Below are 15,834 nucleotides of genomic sequence, written 5' to 3'. Positions count from 1 at the left end.
ATGTCCCATATGGCAGCATGATTCTTGTTGTGGATATTCCATGCTGTTGCGTGTCGGGTTTACAAATTGGAATTACAAGTCGCCGCTTGCCTTTCTCACTCTGTAGTTACCCTTTGGGTTGTCTTGATGATTACAATGTAGAAGACACATGAGCGAATGCATCAGAATCTTGTACAAGGGGCTGGCCATGGTAAAGACCAGCCATACATTAAGGCAACCGAGGACAGCCCTTTTCATTTCAATAGATGCAAGACATGCAAGACAGGGCCCTAGTGAGACCGCACCTGGAGTACTGTGTGCAGTTTTGGTCTCCAAATTTGAGGAAGGATACTCTTGCTATTGAGGGCGTGCAGCTTAGGTTTACTAGGTTAATTCCCGGAATGGCGGGACTATCATATGTTGAAAGACTGGAGCGACTAGGCTTGTATACACTGGAATTTAGAAGGATGAGAGGAGATCTTATCGAAACGTATAAGATTATTAAGGGGTTGGACACGTTAGAGGCAGGAAACATGTTCCCAATGTTGGGGGAGTCCAGAACAAGGGGCCACAGTTTAAGAATAAGGGGTAGGCCATTTAGAACTGAGATGAGGAAAAACTTTTTCAGTCAGAGAGTTGTGAATCTGTGGAATTCTCTGCCTCAGAAGGCAGTGGAGGCCAATTCTCTGAATGCATTTAAGAGAGAGCTAGATAGAGCTCTTAAGGATAGCGGAGTCAGGGGGTATGGGGAGAAGGCAGGAACGGGGTACTGAGAATGATCAGCCATGATCACATTGAATGGTGGTGCTGGCTCGAAGGGCCGAATGGCCTCCTCCTGCACCTATTGCCTATTGTCTATCTGTAAGGCAATGTGCTTGCAGTCAATGGCATCTGCACCATTATGAAATGCTGCAAACCTGGAAGACTATTGTGCTTATGCTGTAAGTTTGTCTCTGGTAAGAGGAATTAAAATGAGAGCGCCTTCACGCACTACGCCTTCCACAATATTGCTAATAGTTTAGTTTAGTTTAGAGAAACAGCGCGGAAACAGGCCATTCGGCCCAACGAGTCCGCGCCGACCAGTGATCCCCGTACGACTTTGGAGTGAGGGACGAAACCAGAGCACCCAGGCGGTCACAGGGAGAACATACAAACTCCATACAGACAGCACCCGTAGTCAGGATCACACCTAGATCTCTGCACTATAAGGCAGCAACTGTACCGCTGCGCCACTGTGCCGCCCTGTTCCAGGTTCAAACATAAACAATTCCAAGACATAACCACCTTGGCCTACGTGATCTCCCGGTTGCTAAACACTTTAACTGCCCCTTCCATCCCGGTAATGATCATTCTGTCCTGGGCCTCCTCCACTGTCAAAGTGAGGTCTAACGCAATTTGGAGGAACAGCACTTCACATTTCACTTCGGCAGCTTACACCCCAGTGATATGAATATTGACTTCTCTTTCAAGTAACCCTTGCTTTCTTTCTCTCTCCGTCCCTTCTTTGTCCTAGTTCTCCAACTCGTTTCACTGTCCTCCTGATTAAATTTTACTGATTATCATCGTCTGCATTGATCTGTGTTTTCAAACCTTACCCTTCCATATCTTTAAGTCTCCCTTTCCCCTGATGCTCAATCTGAAGAAGGGTCCCAACCCAAAACATCACCCATTCCTTCTCTCCAGAGACGCTGCCTGACCTGTGTCTGAGTTACTCCAGCATTTTGTGTCTATCATCGGTTTAAACCAATATCTGCAGTTTCTTCCTGCACATAACATCTTATAGGTACCGACACCTTCACAGGGTCTGGCCTTGCAGTCTTTAGCCTGCTCTGAGATGAGTTTTGGCTTATGCAGCAGTTACACTAATTCAAAACACTCGCTTTACTAAAGGTTCAAAAAGGAGAATCCCTCCTTAAACACACTGGGTGGCCATGCCTTCTAGTACCCAACACATCAAGTTCAGGGATCAAGTAGTTCATGGAAGATAGAAAACATACTTCAGCATCTGCCACACCCCCGCTAAACTCTGGAATTTGGAACAAAACCAAACCATTGCAGCAACAGCAAGAGAATGTCAACACCAATCATTCTGTTGGTAGCTCATGATCTCCCTTAAACAGTGCCTGGTGGGTTCCTTCATGTTCAGGAGTTTAGGTGCATGAAGTTCAGGGACTCTATCGTTTGGAGTGTAGAGTTCTAAAATAGCAGCCCTTGCAGCAAATTAATATTGCATGCCGAGTGAAATAATTAATTATCTATCTGTGCAATGCGGCAGATGTTAATCATGCCTGTGGGCTGATGTCTTCACTCCTACAGTGACTGCCATCCTGTTGCTAGTACTAAGCACAATAGTCTACCAGATTTGCAGCTTTTCAAGATCAAGATCAAGATAGCTTTATTTGTCATCCAATATTGGACGAAATTCGGTCACCCACAGTCCAACAATGAAAGCATTAAATAGGCATTCAAATTACACAACCCCAAAACCCCCAAAACACAGTCCAACAATAAAAGCATTAAATAGGCATTAAAATTACCCAACCCCAAAAACACACAAAAAAAGAAACATCCATCACAGTGAGTCTCCTCCAGTCCTCTCCTCACTGTGATGGAAGGCCACAATGTCTTTCCCTTCTCCTGCTGTCTTCGCCCGCAGTCAGGCTGTTGTGGTTGCAGGCCGCACCGGACGGTCCACAGCGGGCCAAGCCCAAGGCGCGTCGCGTCGCGTCGCAGCCGCTCCCGCAGCCTCCGAAAACGGCCGGCTCCGCCGATGATAAGTCCGATCCGGGGCGGGCAAACACGCTGCTGCCGCTGTTGCTGCACGTCGGAGCTCCCGACATTGAAGCCCCCGCCCAGCAGAGAAATATCCCGCGGCCTATCTTAGGCCGCGCCGGACGGTGAAATGTCCGCGACCCAAGCCCCGTGATCCGGGGCGGGCAAACCCGCTGCCGCTGCTGGAGCTCCCGATGTCGGCATCCACGCGGCCCGAGCCTAAGGCAAGTCGCAGCCGCTCCCGCAGCCTCCGAAGACGGCCGGCTCCGGTGGTGGTAAGTCCGATCCGCGGGCTCTGCGAACCAGAGCCCTGGAGGCCGCCAGCTCCAGGAGTTGGGCCGATGGTAGGCCGCAGATGGAACGGAGACACGGCCCAGAAAACAAAGGTCGGGTCTCCGTTCGGAAGGGATACATAATTACAATGTTACAGTTGCCCCCCCTCCCCCCCCCCACATACACACATAGTACACAACACAAAAACACCACATCACAACTACAATTAAGACAAAAAAAACAACAAAAACACAAGACAAATGGACCGCAGGTGTAGCCGCAGCTGCTAGGGCAGCGCCGCCATAATGCAGCATGCCAATTACTGCACGATGCACAACACCATTTTAAAACTAATGGCACCCTGTGTTCAAAAACTGCGCGTTCTCAAACTCAATTTCTTTAAACCAACTCTGGAGAGGTGTTCCACCCCAAAATGTTGTCTATCCATGTTCTGCAACGATGTCGCCTGACCTGTTGAAAAGATCTTTGAAAAGGCCTCTGGCACTTTGTGTCAATTTCTTTAACGTTATGATTATGTTGGCCTTATTGACCAATGTACATTTAATTTATTAATTTTAAATGTATTCTGCAGATATTTCTGTTATCTGCCTCTTAAATATCTTTGGTAGCTATTCAAAATATGAAGAAAAACTATTGCCAACCCATTAACTTGAATTCAGTTCCTGGTGAAATTATATGGTGGAGTATCAAGTCAACACAGATTCCGATAAGTTTATTGTTACATACATACACTGGGGTGTAATGAAATTCCTTATTAGCATGAAACTCAATAGTGTACATACAGTGTAAGATAGATACAATAAATACTGTTTTGGAAAAAAATACATATTAAAGTGCACTGTATGGCGAGTCCGAAACTTGCTAGTTGTAGACGAAGTTTATTGCAGCCGCAATACACGAATACAGAATCAAAACAACAAGTTACAGGACAACCAATATAAACTTACTGTCTTCCTTGAAGACTTCGCCGAACTGGCTAAAACGGGCGCCAAACGCGCACCTGACATCGCTGGCCAATCAGCGATGTCGTTTGCTGGACCAATCCTCATGGTCGCGTTCCCACGTGACCTCGCTGGCCAATCCGAGGGTTCGACGACCTGGACCATTCTCTATGGTCGCTACATGACCCCCCCCAGAACCCGAGGTGCGGAACCTAGCAGGGAGCCGGATTTCGCGACCATAACGAGTACGGAGAGGGACAGCCTGAACCACAGGAGCCGGAGGTTCCGGACTTGGTGGAACAGCCGGAACGGGAGGTTCTGGAGGAACTACCGGAACGGGGGGTCCTGGAGGAACTGCCGAAACGGGGGGTCCTAGGGGAACTGTCGAAACTGGAGGTCCCGGAGGAACTGTCGGAATGGGGGTTTGTGGACTGGGCGGAACTAACGGAGGTCGGCCTCTTCTAGGGGTTTGACCGACCAGGACTGGTTGATCTGGGTCCAAATGGGCAGGTTTGAGCCGGGACACCGAGACGAGTTCACTCTTGCCGCCCATGTCTAAGGTGAAAGTAGCCGTTCCCTTACGTAAAACCCGAAACGGCCCTTGATAGACCCTCTGCAACGGGGCGCGATGGGCATCTTTACGCAAAAAAACAAACTCACAGTCCTTCAGGGAAGACGGTTCATGTACCATGGGACACCCATGACGTGAAGTCGGCACTGGAGCCAGGGAGCCCACCCGTTCCCGGAGAGCTGCTAACGCTGATGGGACTGTAGGGAGCAGGGCTGAAGTGTCCGGAAACAGATCTCCAGGTACTCGAAGGGTCGAGCCATATACCAGCTCTGCGGACGACGCACCGAGATCTGGCTTAGGAGCCGTCCGGATGCCCAACAGAACCCAAGGGAGTTGGTCTACCCAGTCTGGGCCTTCAAGCCTTGCACAGAGGGACGCTTTAAGTTGGCGGTGGAACCTTTCTACGAGTCCATTTGCCTGGGGGTGATATGCAGTTGTGGGTTGCAATTTGGACCCGTACAGTTCCGCCAGCGCGGCCCAGAGGGACGAAGTGAACTGTGGTCCTCTGTCAGTTGTAATAACTGCCGGGACCCCGAAACGAGCTACCCAGTGAAGGGCCAAAGTCCTAGCACAAGACGCTGACGAGATATCACACAATGGGAAAGCCTCTGGCCACCGGGTGAACCGATCCACCACCGTGAGGAGGTGGGTGTAGCCCCGGGAGGAAGGCAAAGGCCCGACCAAATCCACGTGGATGTGGAAAAAACGAAAAGCCGGGACTTCGAAATCCTGTACGGGGGGGCTGGACGTGGCGCTGGACCTTAGCGGTCTGACAGGGCACGCAGGAACGTGCCCATCCCGCTACCTGTTTCCGCAGGCCATGCCAGACAAACCTCGCTGCCACCAAGGCAGAGGTGGAGCGGATGGACGGGTGTGCCAGCCCATGAATGGCATCGAAAACCCGGCGCTGAAGGGAGGGCGGTACTACCGGCCTGGGGCGAGGAAGAGAAACATCGCACCAGACTTTCGTGCCCTCCGACCCACAAGCTACCTGGGCCAACTTCAATCCCGAAGTGGTGGACTGGTACGTCGAAACGGTATCCGCTAGGAGCTGTGCCTCCGCGAGCTCCTGGGGATCCACCTCGCAGTCCACCGCCGAAATAGGGGGAAAAGCAGGTCTAGACAGGGCGTCAGCAACGGCATTCAGCTTACCCGCGATATGACGGACATCTGTGGTAAATTCTGAGATAGCAGTCAGGTGCCGCTGCTGGCGGGCCGACCATGGGTCAGACAATTTCAAAAAAGCAAATGTTAATGGCTTGTGGTCCGTAAATGCCACAAATGGGCGGCCCTCGAGGAAATACCTGAAATGACGGACAGCTAAATGGAGAGCTAGAAGCTCTCGGTCAAATGCGCTATATTTCAGCTCGGCCGAATTTAGTTGCCGGCTGAAAAACGCTAAAGGCTGCCAACGGCCACCAACCTGCTGCTCCAGAACCCCGCCCACCGCCACGTCAGAGGCGTCAACCATCAGGGCCGTGGGGGCGGAGGGGCTCGGATGGACCAGCATGGTGGCGTCTGCCAAGGCTGCCTTAGCTGCCGTAAAAGCCGACTCTGCGGCCGGGGACCACAACAACTCTGCCGGATTACCTGCAAGGCATTGGAAAAGTGGGCGCAGGACTCGCGCCGCTGCCGGAACGAATCTATGGTAGAAATTAACCATGCCTACGAACTCCTGCAGCCCTTTTACTGTGGTAGGCCTGGGGAAAGCCCGGATAGCCTCCACCTTCTCTGGCAAAGGGACAGCGCCGGCAGAGGTAATTCTGTGACCTAGAAAATCGAGAGCAGGCAGGCCGAATTGACATTTGGAGGGTTGAATAATGAGCCCGTGGTCTTGGAGCCGCTGGAACACGGTCCGCAAATGGGCCTGGTGTTCTTGCACTGAGGGGCTGGCTACCAGGATGTCGTCTAAATAAATAAACACAAAGGGTAAACCCCTGCCCACGCGGTCCATCAGTCGCTGGAAAGCCTGTGCCGCGTTCTTTAAACCGAAAGGCATACGCAACCATTCAAACAACCCGAACGGAGTAATAGTTGCAGTTTTTTGTATGTCCTCCGGTCGCACCGGAATCTGATGGTATCCTCGCACCAAATCGATTTTGGAAAACACCACCGCTCCTTCCAGTCCAGATGAAAAGTCCTGTAGGTGCGGTATGGGGTAGCGATCAGCCGTGGTGACAGCATTGAGACGCCGATAATCGCCACATGGCCTCCACCCCCCAGATGCCTTGGAGACCATGTGTAACGGCGAGGCCCACGGGCTGTCGGACTGACGAACAATTCCCATTTCCTCCATCTTCCTGAACTCCGCCCGTGCCACCACCAGTTTGTCTGGCGGTAGTCTCCTGGCCCGAGCGAAAACGGGAGGGCCTTCAGTGCGGATGTGATGGACTACACCGTGCTTAGCTGAAGGTGCGTCAAAACGTTGGACGAGCAGCTCTGGGAACTCTGCCAGAATCGCAGCATACGAGTCGGGGGCCGCGACGACGGCCTGGACAGTAGGGCTGGGCGAGGAGGCGATTGCCGGAGCGACGTGCTCGTCTTCAGCAGCGGGTCGGAGGTCGTTACCGCGGACATCAGGAACCAGTGAAAAAGCCCAGAGAAAATCTGCGCCCAGGATCGCTTGTTTGACGTCGGCTATGATGAATGGCCATTCGTACGTGCGGAGGCCTAAAGCAAGGGACATCTTCCGTGTGCCGAAAGTGCGAATTGGGCTGCAGTTAACCGCGATGAGGGTGGGACCTGTCTTACCCGATCTGGTTTCGAGGTCGGTCGGCGGCACTATGCTGACGATGGCTCCGGTGTCTACCAAAAATTCTGTGTCCGTGAATCGATCATGGACATAGAGGCGCCGGTTCTGGCCAATCGTAACTGCCCCTATGTACGATCGGCCGAGGCATTTCCCGCGAAGGTACAAGGCAAACGACAGTTGCGGGATTCGTTACCCCATCGTAGGTGATAATAGCACCAGCCGCGCTTGTGCGGATCTTTTTGGCGGGCTTTCGGGGAATTGGCGGGAGACGTGGCGCCATCTTTCCGTCGCTGTGGCGTGGTCACCGATGTCGAGACTTTGTTGATGGAATCACTGGCCTTGTTTTTTCCCGCTATGAGCGCGTCCGCTTTCGCTGCATATGCTTCGGGGTCCTTAAAAGAACAATCCGTAAGCAGCAGTCGGACATCCTCGGGAAGTTTCTCGCGGAATGCCTGTTCAAACATCGGGCAATCCGTATGCTCACCGGCTAGCACCATCATTTCAGCCATGCGGACGGAAGGCAGTTGGTCTCCAAGCTCCGGTAGGTGCAGAAGTTTTGCCGCACCACCATGCTTATTTAACCCGAAGGTTCGCAGTAATGCCTTCTTCATGGTTTCGTATTTGTCTTCCGCAGGTGAAGTTATGATAAACCGCATCATGCGCTTGGTTGTGTCCGGCGATAGGGCGCTGACGAGGTAGAAGTACTTCGTGGAATCGTCCGACATCTTCTTTATGTGGAATTGAGCCTCGGCGTGGATAAACCAAGCTTGCGGTGCGTACGTCCAAAATAACGGAAGATGAACGCCTGCCGCGCCTGACTCCGGTGTGCCCTGCTCGGTCATCGTCAACGAGGCGTCGGGTTCCTGCTCAGTTGGTGATCGTCCAGATCACGTTCGGGGTCACCAATATGGCGAGTCCGAAACTTGCTAGTTGTAGACGAAGTTTATTGCAGCCGCAATACACGAATACAGAATCAAAACAACAAGTTACAGGACAACCAATATAAACTTACTGTCTTCCTTGAAGACTTCGCCGAACTGGCTAAAACGGGCGCCAAACGCGCACCTGACATCGCTGGCCAATCAGCGATGTCGTTTGCTGGACCAATCCTCATGGTCGCGTTCCCACGTGACCTCGCTGGCCAATCCGAGGGTTCGACGACCTGGACCATTCTCTATGGTCGCTACAACTGACAGAATAACTGAATAAGGTAGAAGGGTATCGACCCGAAACGTCAATCAGTCTGAAGAAGAGTCTCCACCCAAAACATCACCCATTCTTTCTCTCTTGAGATGCTGCCTGACCCGTTGAGTTACTCCAGCATTTTGTGTCTATCATCGGTTTAAACCAATATCTGCAGTTTCTTCCTGCACATAACATCTTATAGGTATCGACACCTTCACAGGGTCTGGCCTTGCAGTCTTTAGCCTGCTCTGAGATGAGTTTTGGCTTATGCAGCAGTTACACTAATTCAAAACACTCGCTTTACTAAAGGTTCAAAAAGGAGAATCCCTCCTTAAACACACTGGGTGGCCATGCCTTCTAGTACCCAACACATCAAGTTCAGGGATCAAGTAGTTCATGGAAGATAGAAAACATACTTCAGCATCTGCCACACCCCCGCTAAACTCTGGAATTTGGAACAAAACCAAACCATTGCAGCAACAGCAAGAGAATGTCAACACCAATCATTCTGTTGGTAGCTCATGATCTCCCTTAAACAGTGCCTGGTGGGTTCCTTCATGTTCAGGAGTTTAGTTGCATGAAGTTCAGGGACTCTATCGTTTGGAGTGTAGAGTTCTAAAATAGCAGCCCTTGCAGCAAATTAATATTGCATGCCGAGTGAAATAATTAATTATCTATCTGTGCAATGCGGCAGATGTTAATCATGCCTGTGGGCTGATGTCTTCACTCCTACAGTGACTGCCATCCTGTTGCTAGTACTAAGCACAATAGTCTACCAGATTTGCAGCTTTTCTTAATGCAGCATGCCAATTACTGCACGATGCACAACACCATTTTAAAACTAATGGCACCCTGTGTTCAAAAACTGCGCGTTCTCAAACTCAATTTCTTTAAACCAACTCTGGAGAGGTGTTCCACCCCAAAATGTTGTCTATCCATGTTCTGCAACGATGTCGCCTGACCTGTTGAAAAGATCTTTGAAAAGGCCTCTGGCACTTTGTGTCAATTTCTTTAATGTTATGATTATGTTGGCCTTATTGACCAATGTACATTTAATTTATTAATTTAAAATGTATTCTGCAGATATTTCTGTTATCTGCCTCTTAAATATCTTTGGTAGCTATTCAAAATATGAAGAAAAACTATTGCCAACCCATTAACTTGAATTCAGTTCCTGGTGAAATTATATGGTGGAGTATCAAGTCAACACAGATTCCGATAAGTTTATTGTTACATACATACACTGGGGTGTAATGAAATTCCTTATTAGCATGAAACTCAATAGTGTACATACAGTGTAAGATAGATACAATAAATACTGTTTTGGAAAAAAATACATATTAAAGTGCACTGACAGAATAACTGAATAAGGTAGAAGGGTATCGACCCGAAACGTCAATCAGTCTGAAGAAGAGTCTCCACCCAAAACATCACCCATTCTTTCTCTCTTGAGATGCTGCCTGACCCGTTGAGTTACTCCAGCATTTTGTGATACCTTCGATTTGTACCAGCATCTGCAGTTATTGTCCTACGCAAGGTAGAGTGAAGAGTAAGAGTGTATAGCAGCACTTCCGGGAAGAAATGAGAAAAGAGGCGGTTGGTTCAGGAGTCTGATGAAAGTGGGGAAGAAACTGTTCGTACATCTGAATGTTCCAACTTTCAATCTCCTGAACCTTTTCCCAGAGAGTAGACGAGAGAAAGGAGGCGACAGGCATCCTTGACGACAACTCCAGCCTTCCTAAAGCCACTCGGTGAAGATGATGACGAGCCTATGATACACTGGAATTTAGAAAGATGAGAGGAGATCTTATCGAAACGTATAAGATTATTAAGGGGTTGGACACGTTACAGGCAGGAAACATGTTCCCAATGTTGGGGGAGTCCAGAACAAGGGGCCACAGTTTAAGAATAAGGGGTAGGCCATTTAGAACTGAGATGAGGAAAAAGTTGTGAATCTGTGGAATTCTCTGCCTCAGAAGGCAGGGGAGGCCAATTCTCTGAATGCATTCAAGAGAGAGCTAGATAGAGCACTTAAGGATAGCGGAGTCAGGGGGTATGGGGAGAAGGCAGGAACGGGGTACTGATTGAGAATGATCTGCCATGATCACATTGAATGGCGGTGCTGGCTCGAAGGGCCGAATGGCCTCCTCCTGCACCTATTGTCTATGATGGTTTGGCCTGTGTTCACCACTCTCTGCAGGTTCAGGAGCTCAAGAGCAGAGCCTCTGCTATACCAGGCTGAGATGCATCTCTTCAATACTTTGACTCTTCTTGCACCTACGAAAGTAAATAAGCTGACGCACTTTCTTGATCACCACAGTGTAAATTTTGATGCATTTTGATCCAGTTTCTGCTCATCCCCAAAGCAAAAAAAAAAAATTTAAAACCTATTCAGGGCGTTGCCACCTGGTGAGGAATATTTCAGTTTGGAGAATGTGCAAGAAAACAAAAAAGACGAAGAACCAACCCCTGAAGGATTAGCCCTTCAGAGACAAAATATATTTACGTAACTTCTGAAAAAGTTCAGGATTTTGATGCGGAGTTTAACCACATCACTGTGATGTGGAAAAATTGAAAAATTGAAGCATGCTGTTTCAAACTGAAGAGCGTGTCTGATTGATTGAAAGATACAGCATGGAAATAGGACCTTCAGCTTGTTCACACTCGTTCTATGTTATTCCACTTTCTTATCCACTCCCTACACACCAGGGTCAATTTACAGCAGCCAATTAACCTACTAACCCCGCGTGTCTTTGGGATGTGCAAGGAATTCAGAGCATCCGGAAGAAACTCGCACGGTCACAGAGAGAAGGTGTAAAGTCCTGTTTTGCAAAAATGGATTGCAGTCATGTCCTGACCAAACTTCACCCATCTTCTACACCCACGTCATCTAACAGTGGAAAATGCATCCAAAATCCAGTAGATAGACACAAAAAGATGGAGCAACTCGGTGGGTCAGACAGCACCTCTGACAGGTGACTTTTCAGGTCAGGACCCAAAAACCAGTGATGGTCAAATAAAATTCCTTCAATGTAGCACTTAGTAATGAGTTATTAATATTGTCTGCTCGGTGTAAAAATTGTGTGCATTCAGAACCTCTGACATCCTGTGCACCCAAATGGGGATAACAGCTGTGCAATATCCAAAATTAATTTCTCAGCAGATTTTCTAATAAACTGGTTACTTGCTTCCAGATGACATCACGTCTGTTTGAAGATTCAAAGTTACTCGTTTTCAGATATATTGCACTACGCATTTTAAAAATATATATTAAAAGACTCCATCAACCACTTCAGCTTTCCCCACAAACTATTCCTTCCTTCCGATGTTGGGGCGCTTGCAAAACATCCCAGTTAATGTTTCATATGAAAGATTCGTATTGAGTGTATATAGTCATTGAAACAGACTAGTGTGAAATTGGGCTTCTTTTCATTTACCGCTGAAGCCAATTGTAAATACATGGAAAATAAACCATGCATTCAATTCCTATAAACTTAAAAGAATTTACCACGGGGAAATAAATATAAAAGAGTGCATGGTTCAAGAATGAATCAATGAAGCCCAAGAATGTGAATGTTTATTCGTTGTGCTTCTGACTGCATAATGAGCAAATTCCACATGCAAACTCATGCTCAACAAGGAGTTTAATGCAGCTTTGTGCAGTCATGTAAAACAGCATCGTAAAGTAGCAAAATGGTGGGCACTTCAGTTACAGCTGGAGACGCTTGGCGGGAGTGGATGGGTGGGCTATATGAAGTGTCTTCTGCTCCTTCTACTTGGCTTCAATAAGTTCCTGCCTTAGATACTCAAGGTTCTCAATACCTTCTTGAATGTTTCTCCTCCCTTTTGGTTACAGGGCGTGAATTCCCATGAGTCAATGACGTCGCAGCGCTGTGTTCAAGGAGACTTCAATTGCTCTGAGCCCCTTCAGCTTTCTTGTTGTGAGAAGCAGGGAGAAGAGTAAATGCTTCGGGAATCTAGAGTCAGGTACATGGATATTGTAGCATCAGGGGGATTGACTTGATCAACCAGAGCCTGGTTGATGCTCAGGTATTGGCCTGGGAAAAACAATCATTCTAACAGACAAAGAGTATAGAGTCATTGAGTAATACAGCAGGGAAGCAGGCCATTCGACACAATTCATCCATGCCGACCAACATGTCCCATCTACACTAGTCCCATCTACACTAGTCCCACCTGTCTGCATTTGGCCCATTCCCCTCTAAACCTATCCCATCCATGTACCTATCTAAATGTTTCTCAAATGTTGCAATAGTACCTGCCTCAAAGACTTCCTCCGGCAGCTCGTTCCACACACCCACCACCCTTTGTGTAAAAAAAGGGAATAGTTTCTGGAATAGTTTCCACTGATAATGGAGAAGATCTAAAGTGCGAGTTAAAATAAGTTTTTAGCTACAAAAAACAAAATTGGTAACGTTTCAGATCTGAAGAGAACGGTTATCTACTCTGGAAGCAACCTTCAGAAAGCAAACTGTTTGCTTCCTTCCTTTTTTAAATTAATTATGTGATATAACTATTACTTTAACTTGACAGCCTGCAGATTTCATACAGGATTATTGAAAATAGAGCTGTGGTCAGAAGCTAGGGCAGCTGTGAGCTTGACTCATGAGCCAAATTGTGCCAGGGTGTAAGAATGTGGTTAAATGACTAATCATCCTCGCTACTGTCGGCTCTGTAAGACTGCCAACAGGCCCATCTGGACTTTCAAGATTAACATGACAGGAATTTCAATCAGCTTCAAAAAACAGATGAGCTACTATTTGAGGGTGATAAAGTCAGAGGTGTTTGTGTTAGCTCTTTCGTTCTCTCCATTCAAAACACAGCCACATCCTAAACAAGGCAGAAAATAACATCTCACATGACCTTTCATTCATCGGATAAAAACTCCTTTCATTGCAGTGCAAGCAACGGCACTTTTTTTCCAACAATACTTCATTTAAAAAAATTCATCCAAGGGACGCGGGCTTCGCAGGCTGTGTTGGCATTCAATTTCCCATCGTTGGTTGTCCTCGAGAAGGTGGCGGTGAGCTGCCTTGTGAACCACTGCAGTCTATGGTGTGGGTATGCTCAGTGCTGCTAGTCTAGTTTATCTTAGTTTAGAGATACAACGTGGAAACAGGCCCTTCAGCCCACCAAGTCCGCTCCGACCAGCGATCCCCGCACATTAACGCTATCCAACGCACAAGGGACAATTTACATTTATGCCAGGCCAATTAACCCACAAACCTGTACGTCTTTGTATTCAAGAGAGAGTTAGATATAGCTCTTAGGGCTCACGGAATCAAGGGACATGGGGAGAAAGCTGGAACGGGGTACTGATTTTGGATGATCAGCCATGATCATATTGAATGATGGTCATGGCTCGAAGGGCCGAATAGCCTACGCTTGCACCTATTTCCTATGTTTCTACGCCTTTGGAGTGTGGGTGGAAACCAAAGATCTTGGAGAAAACCCACGCAGGTCACGGGGAGAACGTAGAAATTCCATACAGGTGCCCGTGGTCAGGATCGAACCCGGGTCTCTGGCGCTGCAAGGCGGTAACTCTACCGCTGTGCCACCGCGCCGTCAAGAGTCAAGATTGTTTTATTGTCCCAGATAGAACAATGAAATTCTCACTTGCAGCAGCACAACAGAATATGTAAAGACAGGGAAGGGAGATCCAGGCCAGTGATGGTGAAGGAACAGAGAAACATTACCGAGTGAGGATGGTGCGTGGCTTGGACAGATTTTGCTCCCCCCTTCAGTCATGGGAGGATTTGTCAAAAGAATCACTGCAGTACAGGGCGGTGCAATGTCGGTGGTGGAGTGAGGGAATGGTTGTGGATGGAATACTTACCCAGTACGCTATGGCATGTAAAGCGTCGAGATTAGAGTCAGAGTCATACAGCTCAGATTCAGGCCCTTCAGCCCAACTTTCCCATGCCGACCAAGACGCCCCATCTAAACTAATCCCATTTGCCCTTTGTTTGTCCATATTCCTCTAAATTACTTACTTATCCCTGCATCTGACCAGTGTTGTTTAAATGCTGTTATAGTATCTGCCTTAATCTGCCTCAATTAACTCTGGCAGTTCGTTCCATATATCCACCATGCTTTGGCCGAAAATGTTGCCCCTTAAATTTGGATAAAACCTTGTCCTTTTCACCTTAAACATATGTCCTCTGATTTTTGATTCCCCTACCCTGAGTAAAAGACACCATATTCACCCTCTTTATTGCCCTCATGATTTTAAACATTGCTAATATAATCACCACTCAGCCTCGTGCACTCCAAGGTATAAAGTCCCAGTCTGCCCAACCTCGCCCGAGAGGTCAGCATCTCAAATCCTGGCAACATCCTCAAAAATCGTTTCAGCATTCTGTCCAGCTGAAAGATATTCTTCCTATAGCAGGTATTTATTCACAAAATGCTGGAGTAACTCAGCAGGTCAGGCAGCATCTCGGGAGAGAAGGAATGGGTGACGTTTCGAGTCGAGACCCTTCTTCAGACTGATGTCAAGAAGGGGGGGGGGGCGGGACAAAGGAAGGATATAGGTGAAGACAGGAAGAAAGAGGGAGATCTGGGAAGGAGGAGGGGAAGAATGGGACAGAGGAACTATCTAAAGTTGGAGAAGTCGATGTTCATACCACTGGGCTGCAAGCTGCCCAGGCGAAATATGAGGTGCTGTTCCTCCAATTTCCGGTGGGCCTCACTATGGCACTGGAGGAGGCCCATGACAGAAAGGTCAGACTGGGAATGGGAGGGGGAGTTGAAGTGCTCGGCCACCGGGAGACCATTTTGGCCAATGCGGACCGAGCGCAGGTGTTGAGCAAAGCGATCGCCGAGCCTGTGCTTGGTTTCGCCGATGTAAATAAGTTGACATCTGGAGCAGCGGATGCAATAGATGAGGTTGGAGGAGGTGTAGGTGAACCTCAGTATTCTTCCTATCGCAGTGACCAAAATTTGAACACAGGGCTCCAAGTATGACCTCACCAACATCTTGTACAACTGTAACACAACATTTCAACTTCTATACACAATCCCTAACTCCTTCTCATCACCTATCAGCTCAGGCCTGGATGTTGTCCAGGACTTGCTGCATTTGGATGTGGATGGCTTCATTATCTGAAGAGTCACAAATGGTGCTGAACATTGTACAATCAACAGTGCACATCCCTACCTCTGACCTAAGATAGACACAAAATGCTGGAGTAACTCAGTGGGACAGGCAGCATCTCTGGAGAGAAGGGATGGGTGAAGTTTCGGGACGAGGCCTTTCTTCAGACTGGACCTCGGCCCGAAACGTCACCCATTCCTTCTGTCCAGAGATGCTGACTGTC

The 15,834-nt window shown here is 48.3% G+C and overlaps 1 protein-coding gene across 1 annotated transcript in view; it reads right to left on the bottom strand.

The window, feature by feature from the left end:
• Positions 1-15,834, bottom strand: part of pik3cb (phosphatidylinositol-4,5-bisphosphate 3-kinase, catalytic subunit beta) — a 183,583-nt gene that overhangs the window by 106,323 nt on the left and 61,426 nt on the right. The gene's annotated exons all lie outside the window — the stretch shown is intronic.

This window comes from Rhinoraja longicauda, chromosome 13 (assembly GCF_053455715.1).
Source record: "Rhinoraja longicauda isolate Sanriku21f chromosome 13, sRhiLon1.1, whole genome shotgun sequence".
Lineage (NCBI taxonomy): Eukaryota > Metazoa > Chordata > Chondrichthyes > Rajiformes > Arhynchobatidae > Rhinoraja > Rhinoraja longicauda.
The sequence above is the reverse complement of the archived record's forward strand: the minus strand, read 5'-3'. Positions and strand labels throughout refer to the sequence as shown.